Source organism: Manis javanica, chromosome 15 (assembly GCF_040802235.1).
Source record: "Manis javanica isolate MJ-LG chromosome 15, MJ_LKY, whole genome shotgun sequence".
In the NCBI taxonomy this organism is placed as follows: Eukaryota; Metazoa; Chordata; class Mammalia; order Pholidota; family Manidae; genus Manis; species Manis javanica.
In genome coordinates, this window is record NC_133170.1 from 27,505,104 (window position 1) to 27,521,903 (window position 16,800).

General features: G+C 34.5%; 1 pseudogene; it reads left to right on the forward strand.

Annotated features, from left to right (window-relative positions):
• Positions 1 to 16,800, forward strand: part of LOC108388386 (NKG2-D type II integral membrane protein-like) — a 23,974-nt pseudogene continuing 7,174 nt past the window's right edge.

Sequence of the window (16,800 nt, forward strand, 5' to 3'; positions counted from 1 at the left end):
ATGAGGTGAGCTCTCCACTTACCTGTTTCTTTACCTGGGGGCAATCAATTTTGTAATCTTGGTATTGAATGTTGAACCCCAAGCAGAGCATGACAGTCCCCTGAGTTGAGTTAGAGAGCAGAGTCTGAGCCGCTAGAGCATCTTGAAACTTCAGTATGGGGTACCAAAGTTAAAGGAGCCACAGAAAAAGAGGGGGCTTTCTGGGAATTTTCTCTGGATTCCCAAAGTATAGACTGAATGGGTCATGTGAGAAACTCCACAAGGTCTACCCTTATCATCTTCTATAGGGTTAAGAGCATAACAGAGACACTAGGGGGCACACCATCTTAGGAGACACAGGAGTTCTGGCTGGAGAGTCACAATGGAGAAATCTTACTGAACACCATGGACACCCTGAGTATTCTGCTAAGCACCATGTAAACCACTGCTTAGGTGTAAGGATCATGTCCTTGGGTAAATATCACTCTAAGTCTAGTCTAAAAAAGCCTAAAATAAAATCTCAACAGCATCAAAATAAGCTGCCAGTACGGTAACAACCCAAACAAACTCAACACTCTTTAAAGAAAGGCAACATAAACCAGACACTTCACAAGGATTTATTCACAATGTCAAGGATACAATCACAAATTACTGGACACATGAAGAAGCAGGAAAATATGAACCATCAAAAAATGAAAGTAGTCAATAAAAACTGACAAGATGACTCAGATGTTGTAATTTTTAAAAAAAAGAGTTTTAAAATGGCTATTGTAAAAATGTCCAAGGATTTAAAGGAAAAGATGGGCATAATGATTGAAGACATGGAGAAATCTCAAGGAAAAACTAGAAACTAAAGAAGAACCAAGTGGGAATTATAGAATTGAAATGTCCAGTGTCTGAAATTCAAGATTTACTAGGTAAGCTTAGTTGATCAGCAAATTCAGACAAAGGTAATGAATTTCAAGACATAGCAATAAAAATTATCCAATGAGAAGAAAAGGAGAAAAAAAATGTTTTAAAAGAAAAATAGACTCAGTGATATATGGACAATATCAAGTGGCCCAACTAATTGTAACTGGAGTCACAGAAAGAGAGCAGAAAAAGAATGAGGCAGAGAAAAACAGGAGGAACAATGAAGAAAATGTGTCAAATTTAGTGAAAGCCATCAAGCTACAAGAACAAAAAAAAAAAGGCTCTTTAGCAGAGTGCATTTTTTAAAAACATATGTAGGTACCTCAGACTCAAACTGTGAAAAACAGTCTTTTTTTTTGTCATCAGTGCTTTATTTATAATTACAACACCCTGGAAACAGCCTAAGTGTCCAACAGTAAGTGAAGTAATTATGGCCTATCCCTATGATGGAATATTATTTAATGTATAAAAGTCATATCCAGTGTTCCATTGGGGGCATGGTCCCTCCCTCCCTCCCCCCCTCTCTCTCCGACTCTCCCTATCACACATGGAACAAGCACAGGAAGCAGTAGAGTGCAGAAAAACAATCTTAAGAGCCACTATAGGAGCAATATTAAGATATGGAAGCTAGAAAACAATGGAATGACCGGTTTAAGGAAGTGGCTAGAGGAGAATCACTGTAGTATCCTACCTCAAGCAAAAATATTCTTCAAAAATAAATGCACGTTCAGATAAATGAAAACCGAATCAGTGCACCTGTACTACAATAAGTGCTAAAAGAAATTCCTCAGAGTGAAGGGAAATATCACTAGATGGAACTTCTGATCAACAAGAAGAAATGAGGAACTCTTTTAAATAGTAAATACGGGGCTAAATATAAAAGATTATATATTTTTTCTTCCCTTAATTTCCTTAAAGGACAAAAGACTGTTTAAGCAGAATTAGTGACATTGTAAGGTGGCATTGCAGTGTATTTAGAAGTTAAACATGTGACAATAGCACAAAGCATGGGAAACTAATGGAATCACACTGATGTGAGGTGTCTACATTTAAAAAATATATAAGTGTAAAATTATATATACTAATTCTAGGTAGACAATGATAAGTTAAGGATGCATATTATAATACCTAGGGCAACTAATAGGACATAATATAGAACATACCTGAACAGACAGTAGACAAACTAAAGCAGAATAATTAGAACAAAATTGATCAAACCAAAAAAGACAGTAAATGGGACAACAGAGCAACAAAAAACAGATAAGATAAATAGAAACAAATAGCAAAATAGTAGACTTAAACTGAACCATATCAATCATATAATTACATTAAAATAAAAAGGCTAAACATACCAATTAAAAGGTAGAGATTGTCAGACTAAATTAGGCATCACCAAACTATGACCCCACAGGCCAAATCCAGAGTTCCATCCATTTATTTAAGTTGATTTCATTTTTTTAGAGCCGTTTTAGGTTCATAGCAAAATTGAACAGAATAGAGAATTCCTGTATCCTCCCTGCCCCTACACATGCATAGCTTTCTCCGCCCCATCAACATCCTACACCAGAGTTCAACAATGAATGTACATTGATACATAATTATTATTAAAGTCCATAGTTTACACTAGAGCTCACTCTTGGTGCTATATATTCTATGGATTTTGACAAATGTATAATGGCATGTTTTCACCATTATAGCATCATTCATAATAGTTTTACTGTCAAAACCACCCCCCCACCCCCCATGCTCTGCCTATTCATCCCATCCTCTCTCCAAATTCCTGGAAGCCTTTTATGTTTTTACTGTCTCCATTGTTTTGTCTCTCCCGAATATCATATAATTGGAATCCTACACAATGATATTTTTTTCAGATTGGTTTCTTTCACTTAGTAATATGCATTTAAGATTCACCCTGTCTTTTCATAGCTAGATAGCTCATTTATTATTTTTTATTGAAGTATCATTGATATACAATCTTATATTGGTTTCAAATGTATAACACAGTAGTTCAACAGTTACCCATATTACTAACTGGTGCAGTTACTGTCTACATAAAAAGATGTTACAGAATCTTTGACTATATTCTCCAGGCTGTACTACCATCCCTGTGACCAACTTATATTGTGATTTTGAATTATTGTGTGCTCCTTTATCTCCCTCACTCTCTCCACCAATCCACCCCAACTCTTCCCTCATGGTAACCACTGGTCACTTTTCAGTGTCTATGAGTTTACTGCTTTTTTGTTCATTCTGTTTTGCTTTGTTTTTCTATTCCACAAACAAGTGAAATTATATGGTATTTGTTTTTCTCCACCTGGTTTATTTCACTGATCATCCATGTTGTTGCAAATTTCCTGTTTATGGCTGAATAATATTCCACTGTGTATATGGACCAAATTTTCTTTATTCAATCATTTACTGATGGACATTTAGGTTGCTGCCATATCTTAGCTATTGTAAATAGTGCAGCAATAATCATATATTTCAAATCAGGGATTTTGTTTTCTTTGGGTTAATTCCTAGAAGTGGAATTATTGGATCAAATGGTAGCTCTATTTTTAGGTTTTTAAGGAACCTCCATACTGCTTTCCACAATGGTTGCATCAATTTGCATTCCCAAGAACAGTGTAGGAGGGTTCCCATTTCTCCACATCCTCATCAACATTTGTTATTTCTTTTCTTTTGGATAATGGCCATTCTAACTGGTATAAGGTGATATCTCATTGTGGTTTTGATTTGCATTTCCCTGATGATTAGTGACATGGAGAATCTTTTCATGTGTCTGTTGTTCATTCATATTTTCTCTTTGGTGTCCTTTGCCCATGTTTTTAATCAGGTTATTTGTTTTTTGGGTGTTGAATGTATGAGTTCTTCATATATTTTGGATGTTAACCCCTTATCCAATGAGTCATTTACTAATATATTCTCCAACACTGTAGGATGCCTTTTTGTTCTGCTGATGGTGTCCTTTGCTGCACAGAAGTTTTTAGTTTGATATAGTCCCACTTGTTCATTTTTTGTTTTGTTTCCCTTGCTCAAAGAGATGTGTCCAGGAAAAATTGCTTATGCTTATGTTCAAGAGAGTTTTGCCTATGTTTTCTTCTAAGAGTTTTATCGTTTCATGATGTATATTCAGGTCCTTGATCCATTTTAAGCCTACTTTTGTATATGGAGTTAGACAAAAATCCAGTTTCATTCTCTACCTGTAGCTGTCCAATTTTCCCAACACCAGTTATTGAAGAAGCTGTCTTTTCCCCATTTCATATCCATAGCTCCTTTATCATACATTAATTTGCCGTATATGTGTAGGTTTATATCTGGGCTCTCTATTCTGTTCCACTGATCTATGGGTCTGTTTTTGTGCCAGTACCAAATTGTTTTGATTACTGTGGTGTTGTAGTAGAGCTTGAAGTTGGGGCACATAATCCCCCCAGCTTTATTCGTCCTTCTCAGGATTGCTTTGGCTATTCAGAGTCTTTTGTGGTTCCATATGAATTTTAGAACTATTTGTTTTCATTCATTGAAGAATGCTGTTAGTATTTTGATAGGGATTGCATTGAATCTGTAGATTGCTTTATGCAGGATGCCATTTTGACAATATTAATTCTTCCCATGCATGAGCATGGGATAGATTTTCATTTATTTGTGTCTTCTTTAATTTCTCTCATGAGTGTCTTATACTTTTCAGAGTATAGATCTTTCACTTCCTTGGTTAGGTTTGTTCCTAGGTGTTGTATTCCCTTTTAAGCAATTGTAAATGGAATTGTTTTCCTGATTTTTCTTCCTGCTAGTTTGTTGTCAGCATATAGGAATGCAACAGATTTCTGTGTATTAATTTTGCATTCTGCAACTTGGCTGAATTCAGTCATTAATTCAAATAGTTCTTTGTGTATTCTTTAGGGTTTTCTATGTACATCATGTTCTCTGCAAATAGTGACAGTTTAACTTCTTCCTTACCAATTTGGATGCCTTTTATCTCTTTGTTTGGTCTGATTGCTGTGGCTAGAATCTCCAGGAGTATGTCGAATAAAAGTGGTGAGAGTGGACATCCTTGTCTTTTTCCTGATCTTAGAGAAAAAGTATGGTGTTGGCTATGTGTTTCTCATATATGGCCCTTATTATGTTGAGGTACTTGCCCTATGTTGAGATTTTTTATCAGGAGTGGATGTTGAATTTTGTCAAATGCTTTTCAGCATCTATTGAGATGATCATGTGGTTTTTTACCCTTCTTTTTGTTATGTGTTGTATGATATTGATTCATTTATGATTATTGTACCATTCTTGCATCCCTGGAATAAACCTCACTTGGTCATGATGGATGATCTTTTTGGTGTATTTTTTAATTCAGTTTGCTAATATTTTGTTGAAGATTTTGGATCTTTGTTCATCAGGGATATTGGTCTGCAATTTTTTTTCTTTTGTGGTGTCTTTGTCTGGTTTTGGTATTAGAGTAATGCTGGCCTTATAGAATGAGTTTGGAATTATTCCCTCCTCTTCTACTTTTTGGAAAATTATAAGGACAATGGATATTAGCTCTTCTTTACATATTTGGTAGAATTCATCTGTGAAGCCATCTGTGCCTGGCATCTTGCTTCTGGGGAATTTTTTTATTGCTAATTCATCCTCATTGCTGGTAATTGGTATGTTCAGATTTTCTTTTTCTTCCTGGGTCTGTCTTGGAAGACTGTATTTTTCTAGGAAGTTATCCATTTCTTCTAGGTTGTCCAGTTTATTGGCATATAATTTTTCATAATATTCTCTAATAATTATTTGTATTTCTCTGGTATCCATTGTGATTATTCCTTCTTTGTTTCTGATTTTATGTGTGTTCTCCCTGTTTTTTTCTTGATAAGTCTGGGTAGGGGTTTATCTATTTTGTTTATTTTCTCAAAGAACCAGCTCCTCATTTCATTAATACTTTGTATTGTTTTATTCTTCTCAATTTTATTGATTTCTGCTCTGATCTTTATTATGTCCCTCCTTCTACTAACTTTGTAACTCATTTGTTCTTTTTCAGTTTCTTTAATTGTGAGTTTAGACTGCTTGTTTGGTGTTGTCTTTGTTTCTTGAGATAGGCCTATATTACAGTGTACTTTCCTCTTAGAAATGCCTTCACAGTGTCCCACAGATTTGGAGCTGCAGAATTTTGATTTTCATTTGTCTCCATGTATTGCTTGATTTCTGTTTTGTTTATTAATTCATTGATTATTTAGAAGCATGTTGTTTAGTCTGCATGTGTTTGTACACTTTTATTCTTTGTGCAATTTACTTCATTTCATACCATTGTGGTCTGAGAAGCTGCTTGATACAATTTCAATCTTTTCTGAATTTATTGAGACTCTTTTTCTGGCCTAGTATGTGGTCTATTCTGGAGAATGTTCCATGTACACTTGAAAAAGTGTGATATTGCTGCTTCAGGGTGGAATGTATTGTAGATATCTATTAAATCCATCTGATCTGATGTACTTTTCGTTCTGTTTCCTTATTTATTTTCTGTCTGGTTGATCTCTCTATTTATGTGAGTGGTATGTTAAAGTCTCCTAAAATGAATATATTGCAATCTATTCTTCCTTTAATTCTGTTAGTATCTGTTTTACATATTTAGGTGTTCCTATGTTGGGTGCATAGATATTTATAATGGTTATATCCTCTTGTTGGACTGACCCCTTTATCATTATGTAATGTTGTGATACAATGATTTATAAGAAATACATATTTGATCATTCATATGACTAAATACATATTTCCCAGGTATTTTTGGTCTTCATCCACAGTTCTTCCTGAATACACTAGAGACTCTTAAAGGTGAAATGGGTGTCTTGTCATGTTAATGAGAGACTTTTGGGCCCATACCCAAGAGCAGAGGCTAGAGGTTGGATCGACCAATGGCCAATAGTTTAGTCAATCATGACTATTCAATAAAGCCCTCACAAAACCCATGAGAAGAGCTCTCTGCTTTCTCTCACACTCTTCTTTGCCTATTCTGCTCACTTGGCTGCTTCTTGGTTGGAGAGAGCTTCTATGCCCGGGGAACCAGAAGGTCTCCACATACCACAATGGAGCCAGGCTGCAAGCTCCACGAGGATAGAAGCTCCTTTATTTTGGGATCCCACCCTATGTCTCTTTTCATTTTGTATCCTTTATAGTATCTTTTATTAAACTGGAAAATGTAAGAGTTTTCCTGAATTCTGTGAGCCACTCTAGCAAATTAATCAAACCTAATGGGGAGGTCATGGGAACCTCCAATTTGTAGCTGGTAGGTCAGAAGCACAGGTACCTGCCTGGGGTTTGCAACGGGCATCTGGAGTTGGGGGTGATGGGCAGCCTTGTAGGATAAAGCCCTTAACCATGGAATCTGTGGCTGATTCTTCCCACAATTTCAATATTGCCAGATATAAGCTACTTTGCAAGTTATCTGAATTAATTAAAAAATTAATGAAAATGCTATTTTAAGATAGAAAAACATTGCTCGAATTTAAGCACCAATATTATATGAATAGACAAATAAGAATCACCATATTTTTTAAGGAAAATTGACCAACTCTGTGATTAGGAGAATCTAAACAGGAAATTAATTGATCAAAGACAAGATACCCAAATGAAAGTAGTCAGACTTCTTGGGGTGATCTTGGAAAACAGTGGCTTTTGTGTATATGGTTAAATCTGTCTTCTTCTTAACTGTTACTACTCTAGCATAAAAACAACTAGAACAACTAGCTTGGTAATGATGAAGTATTTGATTCTGAATTCCTCTCTCCTGCAGAGATATTGAGTATAAATAACAAATAGAAAAATAAGAAACAGTGTGGAATATGGGAAATGTCCTTGAAACCATCAGGAAGAATTATATTTTGTGATGATTGAGGGCAAAATATAAATATGAAACTGTAAGTATAATATAATTATGAGCTATAAATAGAAAATAGAAACAAAAACACTTGAGTCATTTAAATCAAAATCAGTGGAGTGATTAGAAAATAGATTAGAATCATTTAGGAGAAAGTGAATTGAAAGAACTAATAGAAGAAAAGAGAAAAGGAGATTGAAAGTATAAAAGATGTGAGGACATGAAGGCTAAAATTTCCAGATGGGAAAAGTAGCCAAAATAAGGATGTGTAACAATAGGAGCTCACAGCTGATTGTGTTCAGGATCAATGATGCTTTGATACTCAGGATCAAGTACAATTCGTCACTACCAGAAAAAATATTTTAATAAACATCTGGCTGCATCACAGTAAAACTTTCTAATCACATTATCTTTAAATCTACCACAAATAGGATAATTGCCCCAATAACACAAGAGTATTCCCTATTTTGTAAATCCGGTAATCATTTCATCTTATTTGAATTAGCAGCAGCATTAGATACAGTGGATTTCGCATTCCTCTGAGAAACCTTTTTTCACTTAGCACCCAAGGCAGTGCACTAGTCTGTGGTTTTTATTTCCTATCTGATCACTACTGGATTTACACTATAATGCCCACATTTTAGGCCATCATTCCCTTCCCTAAGCTGTTTACTCTTGTATCCTCTGGTTAGTGGTATCAGTATCATTTCATTCAGAAAAATCTAGAAACATGTACAACATTCTTATACTTTTCCTCTCCCTATAAGAATTAGAACAGATTAAATAGATTAGAATCATTTCATCTACTATTGGATTAATGTCTTCAACTGTGTCAGTTTATCTCCTTAATTAGTGTGATCTTCACCATTCTGACATCACAGTTCTAAGTAAAAACATCATTTGCTGACTGTTTGTGGTCTGTAACTATGGTGCTTGATTGTTCTTTATCTCCACTGATATAAAAATCCATCGTCCTCTGAGCAGGTTAAATTGTCCATCCAACACATGGAAATCTGGCCTGTGTTTTTTTTTTTTGAGGTAGTATCTATTGAGGGTCTCTTTTCTGTGGCCAGCATATTGTTTGACAATGAATATACATAGTTGAATGAATTATAAAGCAAAATCCCTGTCATCTGATTGTTCACAACCTAAGACCTAGACATAAGCATCTGGTTTTTAAATTAATACATAATTTGCAGTGGTTAACACAATTACTGGTTTTATAGAGGATAGAAACATGATAATTTTGCAATAGATTGCCTATATTGGTGATGAGAAAATGGTGTTAGGGAAGGTGATCTAGATTAGGTGAATCAGGGGCAGAATATTTTTTTAAAACATGTTAGATATCATGATGAATGGGTTTAAAACACCAGGAACTGAAGACAGAAATGTCAAAGACAGAAGAAAGGAATAATAAAACTAATAAAGAGAGTTATATGCAGTCCAGTATTGTTGGTTTTAGGTGGGGCTATTGATAGCTGAAGATGAGGATAGAGCTTGACACATTCTGGAATGACGAGTAATGGGTATGAGTAAGAAGACAAAGATTCATAATTTATGCTATGTTGTTTAACACTCCTCAAAGGGATTTTATTGACTATGTGGCACTATTCAAGCAACGTAGTTTAAATTACATCATATGTTTCTATCTTCTATAAAACCAGTAATTGTGTTAACCATTGCAAATTATGTATTACCGTAAAACCAGATGTGTATGTCTAGGCCTTAGATTGTGAACAATCAGATGACAGGGGTTTTGGTTTATACCTTATTGAACTATGTATATTCATTTCCAAACAATATGCTGGACACCTAAAAAAGATCCTCAATAAATACTAGCTCAAAAAAAAAAAAAACCCACAGAAAACAGTCTTTCTGAAAATATCAGTAATTTCCTGTTTATTTAATTATGCCCTTTTATTGATATATTTTGTTTTGGTTTGGGGTTAATTTTGAGTAAAATAAAGGAGAGAAAATTAATGCAGTATAAAAAGGCTCCAGACGATTGGGTAAAAGCAGAGGAACATGTCAGCGGTTATTGTCATACTCTCCAAGAGAGTAATGCTAAGAATTGTAGAGTTTAAACTATACACATTTTTATTCCTGTGTGTGCAAGTAAATCTACTGGGGATAAAGGAAGATGTTATAAGTCAATTAGAATCTGACCACTTGCTATAAGGTACATAATCATAAAAATGATGATAATGATAATAAAAAGATGTTTTTTATTTATTTGGGAGACCTTGGTTCCATCCAGATCTGCAACTAATGAGCCTTTTTCCTTAGGAAAAGTGCTGTCATATCTTTAGATCTCTTTTCCTAGGCACTCAGGTTAAGTCCTGTCCAAATTTTATGGCATCTATAAAATTCTAGGATTCTTTAACATTTAAAGTATTGAAGTAAACACAAACTCCATTTGAATACAAGATGGAGAAGCTGTAAATGGCATCTTTTTCTCATAAATGTGGAGATTACCATTGTAGCAGAAAAATGTAAAGTTGAATGACAAAGAAATAAGCAAAGAAAAATGACCAGGATTCTAATAGAAATACGAAGTCATCTGACTTGTAAATCATGCATATGATTTAGTTGAGAGCAATTTTGAAAAGGGCTACTATTTACATGGCTGTTTATTTCCCAAAATCTAGGGTAATACCAAAGGGAAAAAAAACTTTTCTGTTCTACTATATCATATAGATTGATAATAAAGAAACAAAAAAATGAAATCTCATGACTTGGGCTAAGTTAACATAGTGAAACTATCTCTTTGCGAAAGGAATGATATCTCAGAAGAATTGCTTATTTTGAGCATTATAGTAAGTTTCAACAGAGATGGAGGTCATTTATCCATTATTAGCTTAGGAAACAGTACTGAGCAGTATTAGTTGCCAGAATGGGGAGCTGCTCCCCCTGTCCCCACTGAAGTGTGCGTTTATGAAACATCTTCCTTGTGTTCATCGGATGCCAGTGTACTATTTGACACATACTACCTGGATGAATGTTCTGGAAAAATATTTCTTCAAGTCTATTTGTGGAGTTTTTACTTTTATACTGCTCACCATTTCCCTTCTGCTTCAATATGTCCATGCCTGTCTAGACTTAGCCCCGTTTCTCCTGTTCCTTTTACTTCCTCTCTTCTGTGAATTTTAGCATTTGTCTTTTTGACATGTCTTTTATAGAATGTCAAGACTGCCAAAGTGTCACTTCATCATAACTGCACATCATATGCTTTCATTGCTGGGCAACTGTCCAGTACACACCTCTGACCACATCCAGTTTTGAAGCTACAGCTTGAAGTGAGCATCCTGCCGAGAGGACTGTTTTTCACCACAGAGTCGCTTTGTGGCCCCACCACCGCCTCCCCTCTGGTACATCTTGGGAGCCAGCCTGCATCTCACGGGCCAAGACAGTCAATGGATTGGGCCGTGGTGGTTACCCTCATTTAACAGAAGTAATTCCTAAATAGTGTGTGGAAGGGGTGGTGGTTGTTCTCAGACAACTTAAATCCAAGCTGTCGGCAAAGTACTGCAACTTCTTTTCTCCAATAGTTTTAAGCGGTGACGTAAATACATCCATATGAATACATGTATTTTTGTAGTCAAATTTTCACTTCTGCGTAAATTCATTTCTGTTGGTTTTATTCCATTTACTAAAAACATGTTTTCTGAAAATTATCACATCCTTTTGCAACTTCACGCATCACCAGGACATCAGTAGCGGTTACAAATCAGCAATAAATGTCCCATCATGACAGATGCAGAGTGACAGGTATGCTCAGTGCGGAGAAAGACACTGGGATTTCTTGAACATATTATTTCTTTATAGAAGCTATTATTTTTTTAACTCCTCCCCCCTTTACTTTTTTAATTCGTTATCCTGGACTGATCTTAGAATTCGCCTCTTTAAGAACCTTTTCCTCACTCCGTTGGTTTATTTAGGAGTCAGTCCTTATATATGACGCCGTAACTTCTTCCCATACGTAGCTTATCATGGTATTTATTTCAAGAAACTGTATTGCACGTATGTTTTTGTGACTTCCCCACAATCTGTGAGTTCATATTTGAAAAAAATGAGATGAGAAGAATATTCAGATGATTTGTTTCTCCCTATTTCTTTCTCTTTTTCTTAATGTTAAATTTAAGACACACAAAATCTCAATTAAATGTACAGCTACTAACACAAACATGACACTTCAGGCAAGTACGATTTAGAAATCCTCATAAAAAGCCCACATTTAAGCATCCATTCATTTCCTTTTATAAACCAAATATTTATGAAAATGTGGTTGTAAGAAAATAATCAGCTCACATTTCTTGTACATAGGTCTAGTTTTACTATGTATAATAGTCAGTGGAAAATGGTGACTAGCTGAAAAGGATATTGGCATAACAATGTCAGAAGGTAGCAGTATTCTTTTTTAATCTTCAATTTGTTTATAGTCACTTTTCTTGTTTAGTCTTGAACTTGTTTCGTACCTACTTGTTCATTTTCTAACACCTATACTAAAATGTAAACTCCATGAGGGCATGAAGTTTTGTCTGGACTTTTTACTTCAACATTCTAAAGGCCTGGAAAGCACTGAGCAAATAGTTGGCACTAAAAAAATGTGTGTCGAGTAATCTTCTTGATTGACCACTTGAAACGTAGGACCCTCTATAATTTGCTGTTCTTCTTTCCTTAGTTTAGCTTTAAGAATTTTGAGTTTAGCTTCTGCACAACAAAGGAAACCTTCAACAAAACAAAAAGGCAACCTACCTTCTGGAAGAATATATTTCTAAAGGATAATATATCTGATATGGGGTTAATATCGAAAATATATAAAGAACTCATGTAACTCAACACCAAAAGACAAAAAATTCAATTAAAAAATGGGCAGAGTACCTGAATAGACATTTTACCAAAGACATACAGATGCCAATAGACACATGAAAAAATGCTCAATATCATTTATCATTAGGGAAATGTAAGTCAAAAACACAATGAGGTATCACCTCACAGTTAAAATGGCTACTATTCAAAAGACAAGAAATAACAATCATTGGTGAGGATGTGGAGAAAAAGGAACCCCTTCCTGTACTGACAGTGGGAATGTAAATTGGTCCAGCCACTGTGGAAAACAATATGGAAGTTCTTCAAAAACTAAAGAAAAGTACCATATGACCCAGCAAAGAACACAAAATCACTAATTCAAAAAGATATATGCACACTTATGATCACTGCAGCATAATTTACAGTAGCCACAGTGTGGAAGCAACCCATGTGCCCATTGATAGAATGATTGAGGAAGATGTGGTATATATACACATTGAAATATTACTCAGCCGTAAAAAAAGAAGGAAATCTTGCCTCTTGTGACAGACAACATGGATGGACCTAGAAGCTATCATGCTCAGTAAAATAAACCAAGCAGAGAAAGACAAATGGCTTAAAATAAACCAAGCAGAGAAAGACAATTTCATTTATGTATGGAATCTAAAAACAAAACAACCAAAAATAGACCAATAAATACTGACAATAGATGGTTGATTACCATAGGGAAGTGGGTGAGGGAATGGGTAAAATTGGTGAAGGGGATAAAAAGGCACAAACTGCAGATTGTAAAACAAGTTAATCATAGGAATGGCAGTATAGCATGGGAAATATAACTAGTAATATTGTAACATCTTGGTATGGTGATGGGGCACCTACGTTACTGTAGACCACCTAGTAATGTGTATAATCATCAACTCATTGTGTTGTCCATCTGAAACCAATGTAATCAATTTTGTTCCAGCAAGAAAATATAAGTAATTAACTAATTAATTTTAAAAATGAATTTTGAGTTTGATAACTATTCCTTAAAATTTGGCCTTATTATCTTATTCTATATTTTATCTGAATAAATGGATATAAATAACATGTATACTGAACTGGTGTTGCTAATTGGTGTCAACTCTCATAATACTTATTTTATGCACATAGGTGGGTGTATTTAAGTTCCTAACTCTTCTGCATATGATGTATATGGAGTAGAAATCCAACTATATGTTTTTATATTGATATAAGAAATCTCCCAGCACTGATTACTTATAAGTATTTCCTTTCCTACTATATCTTCAATGCCACTTCATATATTTTGTTTCATCTCTGCATGTAACTTTCTCTTACCTGTATCTTTTCTTTCTTTCAATTTGTCTGATTTGTCTAGGGTCTCACATCACTTTGTTTTAATTAACACAGCTTTAGCAAAGGTCTTAATATCCAGTAGGGCAAAGTCCCCACTTTTTCTTCTTATTCCATAGTGATAGGACTATTTGGCTCTTGCAATTTAATTAATATTTAGGTTTGTACTTCACAAGTTTTGCAGCAAAACCTGGGATACTAATTGGAATTGAGTCTCTAAAATGTTTTAGAATTGACACCTTTATGGATCCAGTAGTCTTGTCCAAATTTAGTTCTTTTAAAAACATTCCTAGAAAATTATACAATAAGTCATATAGATCTTGTCTATTTCTGTTAGATTTATCTGTAAGTGCCTTACAGTCTATTATGGTTGCTAATGGTATATTAAAAATGCTTTTTTATTTATAATTGGCCTTTAAGATAACAAATTTTGCAAATCAATGCTACATTGTTATATTAATATTATTTGTTAACTGGTTATTCAATTATTTTTTATTTTCTATGCAGATAAACAGATCATCATGAAAAACATTTTTAAGGCCTTATCACTTTAATTTCCTGTGGTAGTCTTAAAAGACCTGAAGAGTCTCCACAATGATATTGGAAAGAGGTGATTTTTAGTGATGGTTTCCCACTTATGATTTTCTAAAAGACTACTATCTTGAAATTAAGGATGATATTTATATAGATCCTAATATGTATGCTAAAGTTTGTTTTTATTATGAAAAGGTATTGAATTATGTATGAGAGGAATATAGTGATGTTCACAAGGAAAAAGGAGTGAAGGACCCTATTTAGGAGCAGAGATAGATTTGAGACACCCACATATATCATAAATGAAATAATACTGATCACAAATCAATAATTATTTAAGCTAGGCATATGATGCTTAATCATGGAATTTTAATTTATTTCACCAAAATGAATTTTTCTGTGTAGTGAAAAGGCAGAAGTACTGTGGTTTGTGTTATGTTTCTTCAACAGGAAGATGAGATTAGAGCATTTATCATATTTTTCTCAGACATCAAAATTGACTGGGCATCTCTGGTTTCAATCCTAAATTGGGAACTCAAGACATGTCTAAATTTTCTGGTTTTATAGGGGGCTTTTATCCACAAGATCAGGACCTTCCTTCTCTGATCAGGTGTGTATCTATGTGTGTGTGTGTTTTTGACAACTGTTACTCAAGAAATGAGAAACCCTTGAATCAAGTTTCAATCTTAAGAAAGTTCCTAAAAATATTCACACTATAAGGTAATTCTAATTGCTTCTTTAGTGTCTGGGTAGAATGGCTGAGGGCCAGGGATGCTTATTACTTTGGGGCTATACTCCCATTTTGTTCAGTGACAGGTAAATAAGATATGCTTAGTGAAGGATAAGAAGTTATGTTGTAAGATAGAGCGTTATCTCTAAACAAAACTAGAAGACTGAATCTTTACATTGGAATTAGAGACTTGAATTTCAATTTGAATTTTCTCACAAGTCTTCTCCTCTTGTGCAAGGCACTTACCTTCTGTGATAAACTTTACTTGCAAAATAAAATAAATTCTATCCATCACTTCTATCATGATCAAATATGAGAATGCTTTTATTATTTGTAATCTAAGCACTATGTATATTTGTTAAATAGCTATTTCTTACCTGAGAGTTCAGCTAGACACTGTAATATATTACTATATAAAATGTAAGATGACATATGTTACTATACAAACAAATGTGAAATTATTTTTCCTAATGATGATGATGATGAAGGCTTGTAAATGATAATGATATGGACAGAAGTTGATTAAATGTACTACGACAAAATTCAACAAAAAATTTGTATATCTTACCCAAATTTACCTTGCAAAGAGAGTAATTCTCACCAAATAAAATAAAACAACAGTAAATAGAAAACTGTGTTGTCATTCAATATTAGTGATGGAAAATATTTTTGACTATCTTAATGTAGGTGAATTAAAAACACCCATTAAATTTTTTGATATCATTTTTTATAACCAAGAGAAATACAAAAATAATTTGCCTGGTTTTAAATGAATTCTTATTTACATTCTTTCCTTTTTTATATATGTATGGGGGAAATTTTTCTGTATTCTCACTTTTCTAATAAAAATATATCATCTCACCATAAGGAAAGAAAACAGAAAAGTAAATGCCTAATTTAATTTTTTTCAGGAATCTTTTGTGAAATGAAGACTTTTCGTCTCTGGGGTAGACGAGCAGCGTAGTTGTATGATGGGACTGGTTCGAGATCAGTGGGCTCATCACAGCACGGGTGTGCACTTTCCACGGGTGTGTGTAGTGTGGCCTGTGTACTGTATGAAGACACCCAGAATTTGCTATAAACATATAAAGCATAGGAAAGCAATCTACCCTGATTCACTTCTGTTCATTTCATGTTATGTTTGTAAATCAAGTCTTCAAAAATTTGAAAACTTTTTGCCCCCTTCATTTCATTAACCACATAAAACCTGTCACAATTTGGAGTTAGAAGAATTGAATTTTAATCAAACTTTTGATGCCGGAGTTCTTGTTCACAAACAGTCAAGGTAGGAGAGCTAGGTGCAGGCTTTTATTTAGAGAGAACCTGAAAGAACAGAGCCCCCGGCTCACACCAGGAGGGGACAATAGAGTCCGTGGTGGTGCGTTGTCTAGGGGATTAATAGGCAGTTGAGAGACCAAGAGCTAGGGATGTGGATCCACCAGATGGTCTCTAAGTGTTTATTTTTAAAGAGACACTAAGTTTCTTAGCTGTTTTCCAAACTATTTTGCGGAGTTAACATAAGAAGTTTACTGCTTTGATCCTTTCTCAGAACAGCAGTTTCTTGGTTTGGGAGCATATCAGTCAAGGCCGCTTGTTTTGCTTTCAAGGTGAGCTGAGTCACTGACTTGATTAG